Raw genomic sequence first — 23,287 nt, forward strand, 5'->3', positions numbered from 1 at the left:
TGAAGCTGAGTATGAGGGACCATAGGAATAAGTCCCGAGCCACAATGTGGGCATGGCATACTAGACTCACATACTTAGTACACCGGTAGGACTGAATCAGACAAGTGAGTATACAGTCTGTTCAGCGTCTCTCAGGTAAGTAATAGGTTGTGTAGTGGTGATGGTAGTATCCAACCTAGTATGAATACCCGTGTAATAGTAAACAGTACTGATCCAACACCAACTCTGTTGTCAGAGTTGATCTCTAAAGGATCAGTACTAAGTGAGAGATAGGAGATGTAAATGCATGGTATTGCTGTGAAAGTAACAAACAGCTTACTGTTTATTAGGGTCTATACATACTAGCACATACCGCTACAGTAGCAATTATTACGGTGTCTTGGTAACTTTGGACAGTGGTCTACCATACCCACTTGTTCAAACTGCAGCACACAATATTAGTGGATATTTGCAGTTACCTTTCAATTGATCCAGAACACCTCATTTAGTATTCATACTCTTAGGATCTAAGTGTTTAATCCTAGTTTTACTACCCATTATTTTAATTTGTTACAATTAAAGTGTTTGTTTTAATGTGTTCACCATATCACCTTTCAGGTGTTTAGAGTGCCCTAACTAGGTTTCTTTCCTTGGTTTGCTGTTTTAACTTGTATTAATAAATATATGTTTGTGTTTACTGTACACAAGACCTGCACAATTCCAGTCACCGAGGGCAACAAACAGGCCCGTTTTTCAAAGGTTACCCTGAAAACCGGGCCTGTTTACGGCCCTCGAGGACTGGAGTTGTGCAGGCCTGACTGACCGCTCTGCACACCATCCTACTGTAAATGTTTTGACTTGCTGTACTTTAATAAAGGAGATGTTGCGTTTTGTATATTTTATGAATAAACAATTTTTTTTAATAACAACATGTGACTGTAAACCATACTGACTGACTGTAAATGTTTTTACTTTCTGTACATAAATGTTTTAACTAGCAGTAAACCTGTTGATGTTTTGAATTGCTGTGCAATTAAAATGTTTATACATTGTACAGTATTTCTAAATAAATGTTTTTGTACTTACTCCACCAATAAAAGAAAATGTTGATTTGTTTTAAATTGTTCCATTGTCTCCTTTGATACTGTAACAAAATACAGTGATTCTAGAATGTACACTACTGTCCAGGTATACTGTACTGTATACTGTAGGCATGCTCAGTACTGCACATCACAAGAGTATTAAAAAAATACAAGACACATACTGTACTGTACAGTATGTACTGGTATAGAAGACACATACTGTATGTACTGTAATACATGTAGAATAAATGCATACTTTTTATTTTTTCGGGTTTATTATACAGTATACTGTATGGTCGGAAAACATCAGCATACTGTTTCAGGTATTCTATCCTAATCAATAACAACTTGCCACTAAACTGTAAACTCCGGTACGTGGTTTTTTAAATCCGATTCAGCAATGTGCAGGCATTGTAACACAAAGCGATATTATCCATCGAAATCCCTCCATTAGCCTTTTTCTTTTCTGAGGAAAAACAAAAAGAAAAGTTTTACTGTAATGGTCAGTCCCCTAAAGAAGTTCCCAGTCAGTCCCACCAATAACTTTATTGGGGGGCGTCTCCTGTTCACATGCGCATGCGCCTACCGTCGATGTGATGACACGCATATGCGTTTCAAGAAGGTTCCAATGCGCATGCGCCTAGCATTCCACCAATTGTTCAGTATCTACAGTACTGTAGAAGCCGCTCAGCCAATGATATTGCTTACAGGAGAATCGCTTGACTTTTGAATCGCACTGATATTGATAATTTCAAATAAAAAAAACAGAATAAAATACGGCAACATTACTTACCATAGAATTTCCCATTCAGCTGGTGCCGGCGCCAGGCCACTGCCAGTCCAGTATTCTTGATCATACACGTTGACAGTTGGTAGCGGGACTACTATACCTGTAGTCAGCTGATGAGGCTGGAAATCGCTTAGGTACATGCAAGCTTGCTCGAAACTGCACGCGAAATCCGGCTCAGGCTGCAGGTATCCGTGCGTGGACAGACAGCAAAGGTTGTCACTGACGGTAGGGCCGTTATTGGAAACTGGTGCTGGTGCTGGCTCATTGCTTGCCAGCGACTGACGTTTCTTACTTGGTTTTAACACGACCTTTCGCCTTTTGCCGTCTGCATGATCATAGATACAGGAAAAACCCGGTGATACACACCAATACCCTCCAATAAATTCGGGATCAATACGAAAAAAACATGGATCGCTACATAACTTTTTCCTTATTGCACGCTTCCACACATGAGGAGCTGGCGAAAATTTGTAAAAGTCATAGTTTTCGATAAAATACTGATAAATTTGAACAACTGTTGCCATCTTATCATCTGTTGCATTAATCGCGGCCCATATTAAATACGCGTACGTTCTGTGGGGTTTTTGGAACACGGGCTGAATTTGTGCACTCATGGCGGGACTCTCTGGACAATAACCAGAAACTGGTGCTTGTCTTTCTTTAATATGAAAAGCCTAAATTGATACATTATTGTAACCTCTTCCTTCAGTCCCAAGGCCAATTTACAATAGCCCACTGTGGTATCTTTTTTAAACGACACACCTGCAAGTCGACACATTACTGAAGCGCATGTGCATTACAATTCATGAATATCTGCCATCTGGCGGACACGCGAAGAATTGCAACCTATTAAATCCGAACCATTCTCAATAATCGCATCAACCGTGCATGAACCGCGCATGAACCGCGCATGAACCGCGGCTGAGAACGCAACATCCAGGAAAAATGCGGAAATGTTTTAGAATAAAAGGGGGCGCGACAGTATATATATATATATATATATATATATATATATATATATATATATATATATAGTGCTGTGCTAGTGAAGTGCTGTGTGCTGGGTGATAATGGTGAAAGGAGTGGTTGCAGACCTGTCTAAGACATGCAAATGAGCACACAGTAATATTTCCATTTGCTATATGCTTTGCTGTGGAGGGTTTTTGCCACTTTGTATACAAATACATACTTTGTTTTACCCACCATAACTTAACTTTATATATATATATATATATATATATATATATATATATATATATATATATATATATGTATATGTAGCCCTGTGTAATTTGGGGGTTACATGCCTCTCTCATTCTGGCAGTAATCCCTGTTTAGAGGGCAGGTTTGCCAGAAGTTATTATGGAGGTTTGCCCTCAAACCCCTGTGATGTGTAGTGTGAAGCAGAGGAAGTGACAGCATGCTCTGTGTCCACTGACAGTGACACAAGGGTGGGTCTTTCTTGAGCTATATAATACGCATCCCTTCCAAAATTTAGCATGTTCAAGTTGGAGCTGAGTCTGTGCAGTTCAAGTGTCAGTTGCAGAGTGTGACAATCTGACCCCACACTGTGCCAGGGCTCTGGCACCGATTGTGGCCCTCCCTTAGGGGAAAGGTGGCAGAGATATCCCTGTCTCTATTACAGAGTCAGGAGGGAACTTCCTTGAGGTGGGCAACTATGCTGATGTGCGGCTAAGTACCGGCCTCTATGATGGGCAGTCTGCCTATGAAGATGCTAATAAAGATGCCCTTGATTCAAAGAACCTTCTTGCCTGAGACTGGAGTTAATCAGTTGAAGCTGCACCCAGGGGTTCTCTTCCAGAGACTCCTCCCTGCTATTGTGGGGATCTGGAAGAGATGTAGGCGCTGTACCAACTGTGAGTAGAACTCAGCACTAGCCAGACCTGGTGAAATCCCTAATACCATCAAGCGGGAGACTCAGGAGTCCTGTCAGCAAGCAGGTGCACCACACGACATGACATGTAACGGGGGGCAGTTTTCTCACATGGGGGTCAGGATCAGAAGGGCCCAGAGAAACACTGTTACATATATATTATTATAATATATATATATATATATATATATATATATATACATACATACATACATACATACATACATACATATATATATATATATATATATATATATATATATATATATATATACACTAATGGTGCTATATAAATAGAGACATACATTTATACACAGGGCCCCAACAGCAGGGGACAAAAGGCACTAGCATCCTGGGCACAATGGGAGAGGGGTGCCCGGCCGCCAGGGCCCCCTGCGCGGCCAGGCGCCAGTTATTTAAAAAAACAAAAACGCACCTAGCACCGGGTCTCCCAGTTGGCAGCGCCGGAAGTAGGTTGCCGGAGTGAAAGGGAGGCCCGGCGTGTGCGGGAGCAGCATTGGGAGACAGGTGTCTCAGCAGGGCCGGCGGCAACTGCTGTGACCAGCTGCCGGCCCCCCGCAGCCCCTGCCAGCTAATCAACGCACCCCACCACCTCCCCCCCACAGCCACCGGGCCAAAACCGCCAGCCCCGCCACCGCAGCACCAGCATCGGGTCACCGCCCCCCCCCATCCTGCCACAGGGCCATCCCGCCCCACCACCCTCCTCCCCCCACAACATCGTTCCAGCATCGGCCCAAACCCTGCAGCACACCGGGAGCAGCAACGTGGGGTGCCTGCACCAGGGCCGGCGGCAACTGCTGTGACCAGCCGCCGGGCCCCTCACAGCACCGCCACCCCTTCCCCGCAGTATGGGTCATCCAGCAACCCCTCGCAGCCGCCAGACACCCACCGCAATTGCAGAAAACCCCGTACTGCCCCCCCCGCAGCATCGCCCCCCCCACAGCATTGCACCCCCCTCCCCAGCAGCACTGCCACCACCACCGTTACGCCACACCCCCCCTTCCTGCAGCCTCCAGCCCGACCGGCTGAGATCATCCCCAAGGTAAGTTGGATTTTTATATATATGTATTGGGGTGTTGGGGTATTTTTACATGGATTGGGGGGCTTGGGGTATTTTTTACATGGATTGGGGTGCTTGGGGTATTTTTTACATGGATTGGGGGTCTTGGGGTATTTTTTACATGGATTGGGGGGCTTGGGGTATTTTTTACATGGATTAGAGGGCTTGGGGTATTTTTTATATGGATTAGAGGGCTTGGGGTATTTTTTATATGGACTGGGGGGCTTGTGGTATTTTGTATATGGATTGGATATATATATATATATATATATATATATATATATATATATATATATATATATATATAAAGCAGAAAATAGCCGTGTTAGTCCAGTTGCGATAGTGCAGAATAAATGAGTTCTTCAGTATTAGGTGATATCTTTTTTATTGGACTAACAATTTATGTCATAGGACAAGCTTTCGAAAGTTATCCTCTCTTCTTCAGGTCAGCAGAAAGTGGCATGATTTGGGCAAGTCTATGGGAGGGCTGGGCGGAGGGGGAGGAGTGGGGGGCATATTCCAGTCCGTCTACCCCCTCCTTCCTCTTTTTGGTCCTCCCCTGGCCCTCCACTTAATACAAAATGGTATAAGAAATTTAACCTCCATTGGAGTGACTGATGTGGTAACTCCAGATTTTGTACTCTGTCTATTATTCCTGTTGACGCGTGACTAATATACTGTAAAAACTTGTATATCTCTGTAATTACAATAAAAAAGATTTAAAAAAAAACTATATATGAATTTGATCCAGTGCTTTATATATTCTATATTTAGACATATTGTCATTACATTGATTCTGTAACACACTGCCTCGTCTCCTTGAGCTGTATTGTCAATTAGCATAACACATATAATTTTAGCATCTTGATGTAGTATAAATAATCACATTTCACAATGTTTGTAGCTAGTAATTGGACATACTTGTGCACTACATCCCTTTATTTTCTATCCCTGTTACATGCACTGTATGGAATATCATGTTAGTGTATTTGTTCAGTAACATATGTAGTAAACAAAGTTTTGTAAAGTTTGGACATCTATTAGTGGACTTGTTTGTCCAAAGAAAATTGGAGGAACATTTACTCCCTGTTACTATATGTATGAAAGGACATAGGGCCTCATGCAGTAAGCGCCGATAAGGCTTTTCTCGCCATTTTTCCACCAAAAATGCCTTCCCGATTCAGTAAGCGCCGGAAAGTGCCAAAATCGGCAATTTTGGTTCCCGATAAAAACTTATCGGCAGCCGGGTGCCGATATGCCACATTTCGGCACTTTTTTAAATCGGCAGAATTCTAGTAGCCCCGATCAGCTTTTCGCTGCTGATCGGCACACTAGAATTGAGAATTTAATGCCAATTCTTCCCGCCAGCTAAAGTTGGCAAGTTGGTGGAGGAGAAGCATCGGCAAGGTCGACACTTAGAAAAAATCAGGCCTTTTTCCTGGCTGTGATTGATGCCGGGGGTCTCCGGAGCTGATACCCATTAATATCAGCACCGGAGCCCCCCGGCATGCATCCGAGGCAGGTAAAATGCATTTAAAGGCCACTTTATTACCATAGCGGCTAACCGCTAAGGCAATGAAGGGGTTAACCAGCCATGCCAGGTTTTATTGTGGGTAGCGGGGGTGGGTGAAGGGGGTATTTGGCCGTTGTTGCTTGTTTTGGGCTTGCGGGTGCACTTAACCCCTCCACGACCGTAGCGGTTAATACCACTACGGTCATGAAGGGGTTAAGCCCTCCCGCTACTCACCCGAAAGCCCTAAACAAACCACCGTTGGGGCTAATACCCACTTCGGCCACCCACAATTAAAAAAATACACACACAACAGCCCCACACTAAATAAATAAATAAATAAATATATAAATATATAAATAATTAAATAAATAAATATATATATATACATACATACATACCTACATACATACATACATACATACATACATACATACATACATACATACATACAGATGCAAAGCAAGAGAAATCACTCACAGACATGTTTCAACCTTAATGGGTACACACGATGTACACACAGAAGTATATACATACACACACAGTTGGCCACAACCAACATCTATGGTTATTATTTATATAAATAAGCACCTGCTATAAAAGATAGCAGAGTGCATTTTTAAATCCCACATCTGTTTGCAATTTACAAACTGTTTAACTCCATTTCATTCACGTCAAATTCAATGTCTTAAAAAGAAACAATTGCAAACACTGAGGAGTGTCTCTAGGAAGCAGAGGCGAGCATACATATTTTATCACACTGCACATGCAAACGCTGAAAATCAGCTCACGAGAATTACAGGACTTCAATGCAGAGTTACACACTGTAACAGAGCTTCCTGAAAGAGATTTAGTCAGCGAAGGCGCTGGTTTCTAAATATTAAGCTAAACGGTAGAATGGTGATGGCTCAACAAACATTTTGAGGAGCTAACAGTCTAATCTGACGGAGCCAAGAAAAAATTTGACTTGCTCAACGTGAAGTGCACATTTTTTTAACTTTGCAAAAAGGTTTGTACAAATAGCTTTGCAAATGATTTGGCTGCCTATGTGCCATTGAGCAGTCATTGGCAGCATCTCTACTGTATGTGTTTATACAAATGATAATTAACTTTATGGTGCAGCTCTGTGCACAGAAGATTACAGGTAGAGATGTGCAAAGATCTCCGCATTCTAGCTATTCAGGAATAAATTTGATTAAATCCCCATTGAAATCTATGGGATTTTTGTTTGAAAAGGCCTGATCGAACCTTTTGGAGTATATATAGAATGTACCCCTTACTTTGATCCTATGTGGGTTTGCACTTTTAACCGCATGATTTAGATAGAAACAGTTAATTTAAAGCAGCACCTACTCCAAATCTACTGTAAGCTATATTTTTCCTTAAGAGAAGGATATGACACTGCAGTTTGTTCACTTTTTTCCCTCTATATGAATAAATATGAGATTGAGCAGCAGCTCAAGTGCATTAATTTATAGCACAATTCACAAAGAATGATATTAATCAAAAGTCTCAATGCAAAATGATTGTGTACGCTCATGTTACATTGTACTGTATTCACTTTTCATTTGTGGTTGTATGAAGTTCCCACTGAGTATGTTATCAGGAGAACTTTCTGTGAAAATGATACACTTTTACATATTTTTAGCACATCATATTTTTACTGTCGCTTTCTTTTCTTAGATAGTCCTGAACACGTACTCACCACTGTACAAAATGAAATCCACATTGATCAAATGAGAAACTACAGAATCGATACACGGTGATTACTATAGATGTGAATGGAAATCATGTCCCTAATCAGCGTGCTGTGAACTGCCTCCCTTTTCTCAGGAAGATTTAAGCCTTATTCAAATGAACAGTGCTTGAATCTTCCTGAGCAATAAGAAGACGATAGGGCTGCATATTGACAAAAGTACTGTTTCAATATGCAGTGAAACTGTCTGCAGAGAGTTTAAAATCCAACTACTACTTCTGTATATAATACATATATATTTTTTTAAATAATGTGCCAATCTGATCAGTAGCACAGTAGAATGGGGATGAAAGATAATAATAAGCATCAAACAGATTAACATCAATTAGGAGGGCCCTGCTCCAAGGTGCTTACAGTCTAAGCGGAAATGAGGATCACTGGAGTGAGGGCTGGTGTTCTAAAGACATATGACTTTAGTTAATCAGTTTCTATGGCTGCATTATGCAGATATATAAAACCAGCAGATCTGATAATGCTTGGTAGGAATGTATCAGTCTTACCTTTAGATACACATCTATTTCTTTACCTTGCTTCTCCACCCACGGTTAATTCCCATGAAGGTAACCTCTGTGCGCAACCAAGCCCAGATTATGCTGTGAAGTGGGATTATAATCACTACAGCAGGTTTTCTGCTATTACAACACTGAGACAAATTGATTTGTTTTCAAATACACAACCTGCAAATGTATTATTCAGAATCCTGTTGACATTCTCGGTGGATGTTCTTTCAAAACCAGCCATCTGGAAAGTAAATGGATGTGGTGTACTACTGGGTAAAAAGTAGGTATATCTGGGCAAACACGCTGCTGCACCTTAACAATTTGATAACGAATGAGCGAAATGCCCTTTGTTAAATTGAAGTTAATGAGATTTTTACTAAAGAATCTCTGAGATATAAAACCTACCAAAGACAGCTCCCTAAGAGAGGCTCCCCGATATGCCTTTACTGCCCCTATCCACTAAACCAGCATGGAAGGGTGTAACAGGGATTTATCACTGTTTGAGAGAAACTGCCTCTAAATCCAGCAGTGTACTGGTCAATTGCACACAGGCAATCAACCAGACTCCACCTGGTTGATTAGGACTCTTAGTAAAAGCACGATGTGAGAAACAGGAGAGAGATTTCCTTAGCTCACATTTTTGCTGACAGAAGGAGAGCAGAGAAGCCTGCACACAAACACTGCCTTGAATACAAAGACTGTGCTTAGATAAAGACATCCAGACACCCCGAGCCATATTTCCTGGACACAGAGGACCCAGGAACCTGCCTGAATCTGACATGGAGGGCCATCTGCTTAAGGTACCTCTTGAGACTTTGGAGTAATAGGCTGGTAATGGGAATATCCCTACAGTTCTGCAGATAGGGTCTGGGGAATTAAGTTAGCCCTTACAAAGGGATAGGGGTTTGCTATTTTGTTGTTTTTGTATGTTTTGCCTGGATAAAGGAACAGCTCAATAAAGCCAAAATATAATTGCACCCAAATCGGTCTCCATTATATGAACCTCTGCACACGTCTCTTACATACGGTGTCAGAAGTTGTGATGAGAGGTGGCCCGGGAAGTTCAAAGGGGCCCTGAGGACTTCATGTGAAAATGTTTGTGCTTTTGCCTGCATAAGTTCCTGCAACAGTCTGAACAACAAAACACGTGCAGAAGTGACCAGAATTAAAGGGCTACACACCCAGGCAGGAAAACTACACTGTGAAGTGTGGAAAAGTGTGCTCAAAATCAGTTTAGGCTCTATATCAGACTTGATTGTAGTAATAATAATCCTTAAATGTCCAGATGTTAATAGGATGATAGTGAAAAATAAGTCATAAATAGACTTAGGTGAGAAGTGTCTAGTGGTGAAAGCATAACAACAACAAATAGTGACACTACCACAAGGTAATATCCTCACACAAAGTAATAACAATATATCGCAAATAAAGTGCTTACAGGACTTATATCAGTGCACCATGGTCCGTTACATAGAAATCCAGAGATGCAGTTTGTAACAGAGCACAACAAGCAGACCTCCAATCATGGAAAAAATAGAAAAAATCCCAAGGCAAACTCAAACTCAAGTTAGATCAGTTTATTGCAGGCTCCAAAAACAGAAGGACTAAATAAACGCATCTACGCGTTTCATGCTGAGGCACTTTATCAAGGTGTCAAGGAAAACTACATTGCACTGGAGAAAGCCACAGTTTGACTGGGAGGACTGTGACAGGCTGTGATCACCACAAGGGATGGATGCTGTGACCAAAGTCTACCCCACCACTTGTGAAAAAAAACCAATGGGATTTAAAAAATGGCCACCCAGCTGAGGTCAAATACAGACTCTGCAAGAATGAGGAAGAAAATGTGTTCCTGGTGTAAAGAGCCCATCCACACAGAGCAGTGTCCCTTCAGGCCTTATTAGGATGATGAGGATGATCCCTATGTGGGCCCAGAAAAAGGGCTGCAGCCAGAGGAATATTTTTTTCAACGTACCAAGGAACTGCAGAAGCAAGCAATGTGCTGTGGTCACAAGGAGGGTACAGAAGTTTTTGTTAGCAAGTGCACCTCCAGTATCATTGATGAGAAAGAATGTGTACACAGCACTGCTGATGTTTCAGAACCTACCAAAGTAAAGAAGAAAAAGAAAATGTCTACAGAGACGCCTGTGAGAGCTACAAACTCTGCAAGCAAAGTCTGCTCACCTGTAGGACTACCAGCTGGGATTCTAGCAAATACAGAGAAAACAGCTGCAATAGCGCCTCCTGAGGTCAGGAAGAAAAAAACACCTGATAGCACCAAAATGGAGGACAAGATGTGGCGTTCCTGTAATGAACCTTACCCCACGGAAGCCAAATCGAAAGAGAAATGGGAGCCCCACGCCCGCTAGCGGCGCTACTTCAGAAAAGAGCCAGCATAAACAAAGTTCACATGAAGATTATAAATATTATAAGTTCACTCTCAATGACTGTCCCATATAAGGAATGGTATCCCTCGTAGCACGTTATCAAACAGTGGTTTGGTTTCCTCAATAGCCTCTGACCCGAGGTATATCTTACATGAGGTAAACCCACAGTAAATGAATAGACTCACTGTTTAGTGTGCGTGGGTTCCAGGACTTCGGCAGGGCTCCAACCGGGGTAAATGCAGAAATGTGGATGGATGAGGCAGTGCAACTGCCTTGAGAAAGAATTTGCAGACCGGGACTTCTTAACTGGATACAAAAAAGCTTTATTGGCACATCGTAGCAAGAGACTAACTCTTACGCGTTTCGCGCATTGACCCGCGCTTTATCAAGAGACTCCTTGATAAAGCGCGGGTCAATGCGCGAAACGCGTAAGAGTTAGTCTCTTGCTACGATGTGCCAATAAAGCTTTTTTGAATCCAGTTAAGAAGTCCCGGTCTGCAAATTCTCTCAAGGCAGTTGCACCGCCTCATCCATTCACATTTCTGCATTTACCCCACAGAAGAGTGGTCCTTCCGGTCCTATGAGAATACAGATGAAGATATCTCTTATGTGGAACCTGAACTGATTCACAACCACAAAACACCCCTAGGATGGTGGAGGTGTCTGAATTCGGTACGCACCGAAAATACCGCTCTCTTTGATGACTAATGTGATCAGCAGGAGCAAGAGCAGGAGCAGCAGATCTCTAAATATTTACGCAACCTAACGCAACTGCAAGGAAAGCATGGCGGATACAGTGAAGCCGCTGAAGTTTCAAATAAAGATGGAGACCCCAGTATCCTTGATGTGACAGAGTGGCCCAAAACATAAAGGCGAAAAAAGAAAAGCGGTTCTTCACTTACTGTGGAAGGAACAAACACGTCCTCAGACCCTGCGGAGAAAAAGGGGGTCTGAGATGCCGTGCAGCCTAGAGAAAATGGAGGATTCATTACGCGGATGACAGAATATCCAGAGGGCTCAAGGCAGAAGTTGTGTAACCCAAAGAAGTGTCTGTCAGGTGCTAACAGTGAGGAATCCTCAACCAACCATATCAGGGAAGCCAAGCCGGAACCAATGAGTGACGATCCCTTGACCAGCCCTGAAGATGCCCTGCAAAATGCTAGGCATGACTGTGATCTGCTCCGTGACCAATTGAAACTGGAAAGGAAAGATAACGCTGAGCTATAAAAGACTGCTCTCACAATGTACTCTGAATCTGGGACCGAATTGGAGGATCTAAGGACAGATCTAGATACTGCAAACACTACTATTACCGCCATGGATGAAAATCAGAGCCAATCTGATATAATGATTGCTAATCGGAAAAAGAAGTATGAGGAGACACTGAAAGAGATTAATCTCTTTCAGCAGGAGGTTTGCAATTGCCATAGAAAGGTGGAAGTCTCTCAGAATGAGGTTCACAATCCCCACATAGAACTGAATGCCTCACACCAGGAGGACAACAGTGTCCGGACAGAGGTGGACATATCGCAGAATGAGGTTCATACTCTCCACGTAGCACTGGGTGCCTCACAACAAGAGACCAGCAGTTGCCGCACAGAACTGGGAGTCTCAAAAAAGGAACTTCACAGTCTCGCTGAGGAGCTGGACATCTCTCAAAAAGCTGTCTACAGTCTTGGTATGGATCTTAAAGTCTCTCAGAAGGAGCTTCACACCTCAACATACTGTAGAGATAGAAGTCACACGCCAGGAGACGGGAGTCTCAACTCAGAAGTGCGTAAGTGGAAGGAGGACTACAATGAGGCCCTGAATATTACAGAGACTGTAAAAAGAGAAAACACAATGATGAAAGCAGAAAGTTTGGATTTGACTGACCACGTCAATGAAAAGAATGAAAAGCTTCATGAGCTAGAAAAAATAATGAAACTATTTGAATATGAAAAGTTAGAAGCATTGGAACAACGCACACGAGCAGAGCACCAACTGCAGAACCAACTGCAAGGTCTGCGTGCGTACCTACAGATTGCCGAAGAGAAGCAGCGATCTCTGCAGGAAAAAAATCTGCAGGCTGCTAAGGAAGTACACGTGCTGCAGGAACGTCTGATTACCCAGTGTCTCCCTGCATAGCAGCATGATAAACTGAAGGCTACCTTGAGCATCCTAACAACCAAATTGCCTTAAACAAAAAGCGCAAATATTAAAAGCAAGCTTGATACTATTAGATGGTGCTCATAAGTATTACAAACCACAAGAATAATAGTCAGACAGAGATACAATGTTGCCAAAGGGTTGCAGCAGTCAGTTGCTATTAGCTGCTTATTACCCCAGCTGCAGTTGTGAACATTGGAGATAAGGTGTGTGGTTTAGGCTATATGAAAGCAGACTACCATCACCACCATTTTGGCTTAGCAGCCATTTTGAGTGTTTGCTTGTATGTATGTGAATAGCAGCAGTTTATTTGTGTATAAAAGCTGCGCTGCAGAGCATCGCTCCTGGCAAAGACCAACCCTCGTATAATTCCTACTAGTCATGACATTTGAAATAATTGCATTGTCACAGTTATTCTAACAAACTCATTCTTGTAGTATATGGGATGAGTGAGATATCCCCCGCTTCTCTTATCTTGCAGAGACACACAAAGGGCTGAGGGGTTGACTCCTTAAGTCAGGAGGTTATGAGGCCCAAACTCCGGGGAAATATGTATGGTAAAGGTTAGCTTGCGAAGCATAAATGCTAGCCTGAATAAGGTTTTTTGTATAAGTCACTATATTTTTCTTTATCTCTAAGCCAGCCCCCTTAAGGGGCGTATTACTCATTTGAAATGTATAAATTGTGATGTCAAGCATTATGTGGTCACAGGAGACAGCTTATTTTGAATTCTCTTCTCTCCTGTACCTTGGTACAAATAAACTCACTGTGATATTCTGAACTCTAGACTTATTGATATTATTTGTACACTTTCCCACAGTAATTCATAGTGATGTAATGCTTTCTAGTACTGATGCGGCTAAATTTAATCTAAAGCATAACCGCAATTTTCTGTGCCTTTATTTTTTTGGCGCCGTAATTGGCCGCGCGCCAGCCGCATCTCACGGCCGCGTGCGGCCGTTTCTCCAATCAGCACCATTGAACAATAGAAGTGCCTGCGGCGCCGAAAAAAAAAAAAAAAGCCCGCGTCTGCACGGGGTTTAAAATTACCCGTGGTGGCGGCCACTTTAGACTCAGGGCGGCCGCCACTGTAGATAGAGGTGCTTTTATACTTGAAGCAATCTATTTAACCTCATAAAGCTTTCAGCGTTGACATAGAATACTGTAGGGGTAAGTTGATAGTTATTGCTAAGTCTCCTCACTTGGACTATTTGAAGCTATACAGTAGGTCTAGTTAATGCTAAGCTCACTTCTATTGTGGTTAAAGCCCATAAAGTAATAATTTCCCTTGATACTTGAAATACACACTTGAATGTGGTTCTAAAACATATTGGAGGTGAGTAAATGATGTAGAGGGGTAAGTATATCTGCCTCTTTTGCACTCTTAACCTCACTAGTATATTAGGCTCCTGTACATATTGGAAGTGTGTGGGACCTTAGAGTTATTGCCACTGAGATTGTCACCGTGTCAGGCTCGTTAACGTCAGGCTAGATAGCCTTAGTATGTAGCAATTTGTAATCAACTGAGATCAAATGGCAAAACAGGTCTTTGTTTTCGAGGCCTTCCTCTGCCAAAAATGACACAATACAGTGAATAGTGAAGAGCCTGCCTTAACTTTAAGACAGTGTGTCCACCGGTTAATGTGTAGTATTAACCGTTTGCGGTTATAATCTTTAAATGTTGAGCGCACTGATCACTTTGTGTGCAATATTGTTACTGATGCAGCGGCCGTTATTCGAACACTTCACGCGTCATGTACATTGGAATCCCGATTTGAAACCGCGGGATGAATTCCAGCCTTCCCGCACTAAGATGCGAGCGCGGCAAGTGCAGAAAAATGAATTTTAGTGTTCTGGCTTTTAAAAACATGAAATTGACACACTAGCACAGTACTGTACACATTACAATTCATCCATTTTATTGCAAACGAAGAAACAGAATCCATGAAATTCAAACAAAACATCCGCGATAAGCGCGGGTGCCTGGGGCTATTGGCCGCGTTCAAGCTGCGAGGGGAACAGCAGAGAGCTCAAAATCGGCGCCGAGATGTGTTTGAATAACGGCCGCTGCATCAGTAGCGCTGCATAGAAATATGTAGGGAGTACTAAGGATACATGCTCCGAGATCCGTGCCACATTAACCCAATATATGACTGTGTAGTAGCAGTCTGTGAGCTCAGTTGCATTACAGCTCCAATCCTAAACTACAAACTTTATAGATTGGTGATATATAAAAAACAGCGCACCAATTTGTAGTGATAAAAGAGATAATAAATAAAGTGCAAATGAAACTTAAGTGAATCTAAATGTGATAATACACACAGATAAAAAATACACCAAGATTAAAATCGAATCAGAGACTTATAAAATATTAATGAATACATAACCTTAAACAATAATGAATGAGGTCTGCTGCTGGTCAGAATAGATGGCTCAGCACCTTAGATAACATACAGTATGAAAGAAAAGAAAAACAGCGCACAACTCTGATAGTGTAGTATTTAAAATATAATGTGACCGGACCTGTGCTGGAGGGGATGTGGTCAAAAGGGAGACATGGCTCACATTTGGTGGTCATGTCCAGAGATCCAGAGATATTGGTCCATGATTCAAAAGTTAATACATGAGACCACAGGACTAAAGATACCCTTGGACCCCCTGATCTTCGTGCTCAGCAAATCTATTGAAAACATCCCCACGCCAATAGGCAGACTGATCTCTTCGATTTTCACAGTCGCCAGATGCTCAGCCGCAGCGGCCTGGAAGCACATAAAAGCCACAACTAGAGGTACAGTTGTCAAAAGGATCAACACAGTCATGATTATGGAGAGACTCACAGCGATGCTCCATAAAAAACTGCAGCAGTTCCAAAAGACCTGGGACCCGTTGCTGGGGTCGCGACCCTCGGGGCCGGCCTAGATTCATGTCGCAGGATCACCATTGTGGAGATCATTAACATGTCTAGATACTGGTGTGTCGATTTTATTCCTTATGGTACCTAGATGTTCAAGGACACGGCATCTAAATTGGCGCCGTGTCTTGCCAACATATTATTTCCCACAATTACATTCTGCCATGTAGATTACTCCTGGATGAATTCTCTAATTTAAGTGCATATATTATTTAAAGTCTGGAATTTTTTGGTTGTTTAATGGATTTACATGCTTTACAGTTGGGACAGCTAAATGAGCCCTTTGGCTTCTTTGGGAGCCATGTACCAATAGGTTTCTTTGCAAAGTGACTTCGAACTAGGCCGTCTCTCAAATTTCTGGATCTTCTACTTGTCATCTCTGGGTATTGCTTTAGTACCTCTCTGAGGTCCTCATCTGCCCTCAGGATATGCCAATGGCTTTGGAGTATCGATCTCGCCACCCCCCATTGTGCGTTAAAAGTTCTTAAGAATCTAATGGTCCTACAGTTCTCGGTCACTGTCTTGTCCCACTGTCTTGTCCTTCAGAAGGTCTTCCCTTGGGGTACTCTATGCTCTTTTATAAGCTTTTTTGACCATGTTGCGACTATATCCCCGTTCATGGAACCTACGTTTCATGAGTTCAGCATGTCTTTCAAATTCGACTGTGCTTGAATAATTTCGTTTTATTCTTAAGAATTGGCCAACTGGTATTCCTTGAATAAGGCTTTTCAGATGGTGAATATTAGTCCTCAAAATGCTATTTGTTACTATTGTTTTCCGAAACATTGTGGTCGATATTTCACCAGAAGGTTCTTTAGCAATGGTCAAATCAAGAAAAGTGATCTTATCCTTATTTATCTTGTAAGTAATTTTCAGGTTATATTGATTGGTATTTAAGAGTTCAATGAACTCCTTAAAGAGGTCTGCTGAACCATTCCAAAGCAGGAACATGTCATCTATGAAATGTGTCCAAAGATCAATATGACATGTAAATCAGTCCATGGCTTCTGAGAAAACTATCTCTGTCTCCCACCACTTCTACACCACTGTAGAAGGTTGCGATTTTGGGTAATTTGGCAATTAAGTCTTTTTCATGTTGGTTAATGACCTTTGAGCTAATGCCACTGTCGAGGATGATACGTAGTTCCCACTATTTTGTTTAGTAGGGGGACTATGTTCAGCTTCCGACTCTGAAATATTGCGCTAATGTGCGCTCTATTAGTTTTAACACTCTGAATTTTAAATCTATTCTTCTTGTTCTTGGGGAGCAGAGAGGGCGGAAGATAACATAATGCTATGTATAACTACCTACCGCTATAAGTTGCTACCCCGGCAGATAATATTATACACTTAGAAAGTAACGAGTCCCTCTAGCACCCTGTACTGAGCAGCAAACCGGGCAGTGTATTGTTTATCACTGCCGTGCCTCCTGGATACGAAGAAGGAGGGAGGGTCTTCTATTACTAGCTGATACTACCTTATTTAGACAGTAATGAGCCCCTCTAGCACCCTGTACTGAGCAGCAAACTGGGCAGTGTGTTCTTTATCACTACTGGGGCTCCAGAATACTAAGAAGGTGGGAGGGCCTTCTATTACTTGATAAGTTATGGTGGAGCCTGGTATCGACAACCCAAATAACAGCATCCCCAACTCATTCCTTGATACTTGGATTCCTTAAGCCGCTATTATAAACACCAATCTATAAAGTCTGTATTTTAGGATTGGAGCTGTAATGCAACTGAGCTCACAGACTGCTACTACAAAGTCATATATTGGGTTAATGTGACATGGATCTTAGAGCATGTATCCTTAGTACTCCCTACATCTTTCTATGCAGCACTAGCAATATTGCACACAAAGTGATTAGTGCGCTGGACATTTAAAGATTATAACCGCAAACGGTTAATACTACACATTAACCGGTGGACTCACAGTCTTAAAGTTAAGGCAGGCTCTTCACTATTCACTATATTGTGTCATTTTTGGCGGAGGAGGGTCTCAAAAACAAAGACCTGTTTTGCCATTTGATCTCAGTTGACTACAAATTGCTACAAACTAGGGCTATCTATCCAGACCTTAACGAGCCTGACACGGTGTCACGGTTGTGCTCGCCACAAACCTGGGTAGGACCGTGTGGCTGAGGTAGGGTTGTAAAAGCACCGACCTTAGACTGCGCAGGCTGATCCGGATTGCGCAGTTCGTAGTAATACGTAGCAGGATCAGGATAGGAGAAGACAGCATCGTCGTTGTACAAGCCAGGGTCAGGACAGGAGACATCAGGATAAACATTGTTCAAGCAAGAGTTCGGCAACAGATAGTCAAGAAGGCCCCGTTTCAGCTTAGGAGCGCGGGGTTGGCCACTGCGCGTGCGGCGACCATGGCCCATGGTACTGGTCTCAGGAGGTGGTAGGCAGACCAGAGTAGCACACCGCCTAGCTGCACGGGTAAACCAGTGCACAGCGCAAGAGTCCTGAGCGGGCTGGGGAATCCTCTGTTTCAGCGCAGGATCCCAGGAGTCTGAAGACACAGGGGAATCTTCCGTTGCAGCGCAGGAACCAGGACACGGCCTCTCTAGATTAGGGAAAGAGTAGGCCCCAGGAACCAGGAAGCTGAAGATACACAGGGAAACCTGCGCTTCAGTGCAGGAAACCAGGAAGCTGAAGGACGCAGGGGAATCCTCCGCTTCAGCACAGGAGAAGGAAGCTGAAGGACGCAGGGGAAACCTCCGCTTCAGCACAGGAGAAAAGGAAACTGAAGGACGCAGGGGAAACCTCCGCTTCAGCATAGGAGAACAGGAAGCTGAAGGACGCAGGGGAAACCTCCGCTTCAGCACAGGAGAACAAGCGGGAGCTTGTGGCAGAACAGAAGTGACATCCGGTAAGGACTATGCTCGGCAGGGAGCATTGTGGGAAAGCAGTACTTAAAGGCAAGCGGGCCAATCCCCGGCGGGGGGTGTGAAGGTACTGCTCCAATGAGTGAATGCAAGTCTAGGTTGCAGTGATAGGCTGCACAGCTGCAGTAGATACCAGAGGGAGTGTGTGGCAGTATTGCTTTGGTGAGTGAATCCAGGCTGCAGTAAATATCAGAGGGAGTGTGTGGCAGTATTGCTTTGGTGAGTGAATCCAGGCTGCAGTAAATAACAGGAGAAGTGTTCCAGGACTGCACATGTCTGCAAGGTGAGTCAAACCGTAAACCGCGGAGCGGATTCCTTACACACGGTGAGAGTCTCAGTGGCAATTACTCTAAGTTCTCACACACTTCCAATATGTACAGGAGCCTAACATACTAGTGAGGTTAAGAGTGCAAAAGGGGCAGATATACTTACCCCTCTACATCATTTACTCACCTCCAATATGTTTTAGAACCACATTCAAGTGTGTATCTCAAGTATCAAGGGAAATTATTACTTTATGGGCTTTAACCACAATAGAAGTCAGCTTAGCATTAACTAGACCTAAAGCTTCAAATAGTCCAAGTGCGGAGACTTAGCAATATCTATCAACTTACCCCTACAGTATTCTATGTCAACGCTTAAAGCTTTAAGAGGTTAACTAGATTGCTTCAAATATAAAAGCACCTCTATCTGCTAGAAAGCATTACAGCACTACGAATTACTGCAGCTGGGGTAATAAGCAGCTAACAGCTACTGACTGCTGCAACACTTTGGCAACAGTGTATCTCTGTCTGACTATTATTCTTGTGGTTTGTAATACTTATGAGCACCATCTAATAGTATCAAGCTTGCTTTTAATATTCACGCTTTTTGTTTAAAGCAATTTTGTTGTAAGGGTGGCAGCCACCCAATTTTCATAGAAATTGGTTGCACACATTAATTCCAAACAACCTTAACCCTTTATTTTAACTTGGAGTACGTTTCCTATTAAATTTGTTTTATTCACTACAAGCATATCATACACTTATGGGCTGAGTGCTCCCACTAGTGGGGTTCTTTTTTTTGTTTTTGTTTACCTTGTACCACCCCAGATTGTAGCACCACCCTTTTGCTATTCGGCTTGGAGCTGTTCGAGGATTATTCCCATTTCCCTATTACGCATACCCTGTGCATCACCAGAGCATCGCTAGAGGCCAGGTGACTCGGTACAAGAGGGAGGACAAGCAGCTGCAGCCCTAGCAAAGAAATCCGCAGAGCTACAAAATATAATGAAGAATGCGTTGATGCACACTTAGCGCAAGCTCCAAAAACAGGGTTCTCTCGCTGATGAGCTAAACTTCTTAAAAAGGGAGAAAAGCAGCAGAGTAATTCAAAAGTACTACAAAGAGAAATGTATCTGTGCAAACGCTCTGCAGCGCTCACCATGCAGGCTGCCTACAGAGGAATGAAAAGTTGTCAGCTAAATAGCCAGAATAAAGCAGCCTGCCTTCTCCAATCCATATGGAGAATGCAACGTCAAAGAAAGAATTATGAACATTTGAAGCAGGGTGAAATCTTAACCCAGTCAAATGTTAGGAAGTGTCTGCAACAAAGATACCACAAAAAAATGAAGGAAGCTGCTGGTGTCATTTAATCCAGATATAGGTTCTACATTACAACCAAGAGCAGAAAAAGGGAAGATTCCCTAATTGGGTGCTCCAAAAAAACACCTGGTAAGGTTATGCAACGTTAATATTGCTATACCATAGTGTGTTGTTAGTCCTGTAAAGTATGAATAAACGAGCCTGGTTTCTTGTCCCCGTGAGTCATATAGTCCATATCAGAATAAACAGCTTTTTAAACACTGAGTTCGCCGTTAGATGCCAGTCACTATAGTGAGAGAGGTCTGCTAACCTGTCCGGTGCTCTGTTGATGCACCCCGTGGTCCCTCCTTGGGTGAGCCTCACCCTCCCAGCGACTCTCCGTGGCGGCGGGTACAAATACTCACATACTGGGTCCGACTCAGGTATGCTGTAATGGGGGAGAAACTCCGTCAGCTCTGTCGCGTGCGTCCGTCCCGGCGTCAGGATCCAGGTAGAAGAGTGAAAGGGCTCAGAGCACAGCTCTTTGATAAAGTCGCAAGACAAAACGCGTCAGAGGATATCTAAGTTTTTTTAACCTGGCTATCATGCCGTAATAAAAGTTTTTTTTCTACTGCACGTTGCCGTCAGCCTGATTTCAAACAGCAGTGCTCTGAGCCCTTTCACTCTTCTACATCACAACCAAGCAAGCTGTGCAGTGCTATAAGTGCACCCACAATGCCATCTCAGTACTATGATCGGCTTTCCACACAAATCAGGAAAGAAGAACCGAATTACGACTGAAAAGCGCAATACCAATACAGTCATGCTACTGTGGCCCCAGGGCCCAAACCATATTCCCCAAAATGAAGATAGCCGCTAGAAATATACAGTCTTTGACTAGATTGAGGCAGATCTGTTTCCGTGTTCACACTGCTACAGGTACAACACTAGGTAACTACCAAACTGAGATGCCAAGGGAGTCAATCGGTATGGATAAAAACTCCACCCAGCGTGAACCACCCGTGAATATGGCTACAGAACCCTCTGCCGGTGGTCACCCTAAACTCAGGGAAGAAAGGATTGCCCAACACAGGGGAAAATACGTTACCAAGTGGTCAGAAGAAAGACTGTGCTTGGGAAAAGTCCTCCTCGAGCGACTGAAGAGTGCTGAGGTCAAGCACCTTCTTGAGGAGACATTATTGACAGGAGAAAGTGCTCCAATCCCAGCGGGACTGAGGGTTCTCATTCTCCATCCACTCTCATTCGAGCCGCATGGATATATCTAGTGAGAGTGAATGGATGGGCTTTGGCAGTGGTAAGCCTGAGCTTCCCTCAAACAGGGGAGGTATGTAGCAAAGACTTATCACTGTTTGAGAGAAACAACATCTAAATCCAGCAGTGTGCTGTTTAATTGCACACAGGTAAGCAACAAGACTCCACTTGGCTGATTAGGACTCTTAGAAAAAGCATGATATGAGAAACAGGAGATTTTCTTAGATCACATTTGGGCTGACAGATGGAGAGCAGTGAAGCCTGCACACAGACACTGTCTTGAGCACAAAGGCTGTGCTGAGATCAAGACATCCAGGCACCCAAAGACCTGTATTTCCTAGACACAGAGGACCCAGGAACATGCCAGAGACTGACATGGAGGGCCATCTGCTTATGGTACCTCCTGAGATTTTGAGGTGATAGGCTGGAAATGGCAATATCCCTCCAGTCCAGCAGATAGGTTTGGGGAAAGTAAGTTAGCCCTTACAAAGGGATAGGGATTTGTTATTTTGTTGTTTTTGTATGTTAAGCCTGGATAAAGGAACAGGCTTCATAAATACAAGATATAAATGCAGCCAAATCTGTCTCCATTATATGTACCTCTGCACACGTCTCTTACAAGGGGATTAACAGTATGATAAAAAGAGACACTTCAAAGACCACCTGGAGTTCATCAACCCCTCCTCCCTGCATGTCTGCCATGAGGTACTGTGTGCTATGCTGCTGTTTCCTTCTGCCAAATAATCTCTGAGACATAAACACCTGAGTCTCCTCAAAGGTGTCAGTCGAAATGTAGCCAAAGGGTGTCACCGTTTGCTGTCATTCACCACTGTTACAGCTGCTCGATTATTGGGGTGGGTAAAGTATTTCAGATGGATATTGAAGAATTCCATCTTTACACATTATCCTGCGCTTACAGCTCTACCTCCGTATAATCCCATTTATCTTTTCCTAAATGACAACTTCTTCAATTGACAAGCAGCTATCAGAAAGAAACCAACCTTCTGACCCCCCTGTACCTTATGTTTCCACTTACCCTTCCTTATAGATTGTAATCCCTTTTGGTGCAGGGCTCTACTTACAGTACCTACTGTAACAGTGTTTTTGTTTGTTACTTATTGTTTTTTAGTCCTCAAACCCTATTGTACAGCACTATGGAATATGTTGGCGTGTTATTTCTATAATCATTTCTAAAATACGTTTGAAAAATCAATAGGTTTTTTATTTTATACTCTTTATATCTGTGTAGTTTGTTTTGCCCCAGAACACTACTTTTTCCTTGATGCACAGACCCCCAAGTCCTTTATCATATATACTCATGAGCCTAGATCCACAAAGCTTTGTTAAATCAGGGCTCATACATGTAACGCTGTGCTCACCACAAACAAGGCGGGACCCCGGGACTGAGGTGGGATTTGGTAGAAACGCCACCCACAGCCACGGGGGCATGCCTGGAGAGTGGGTTGGTCTAGGTAGCCGGGTAGGGGTTGGAGAGGTCAGAGTTGTAGCAATACTTGCCGAG

Source organism: Ascaphus truei, chromosome 5, assembly GCF_040206685.1.
Source record: "Ascaphus truei isolate aAscTru1 chromosome 5, aAscTru1.hap1, whole genome shotgun sequence".
Lineage (NCBI taxonomy): Eukaryota > Metazoa > Chordata > Amphibia > Anura > Ascaphidae > Ascaphus > Ascaphus truei.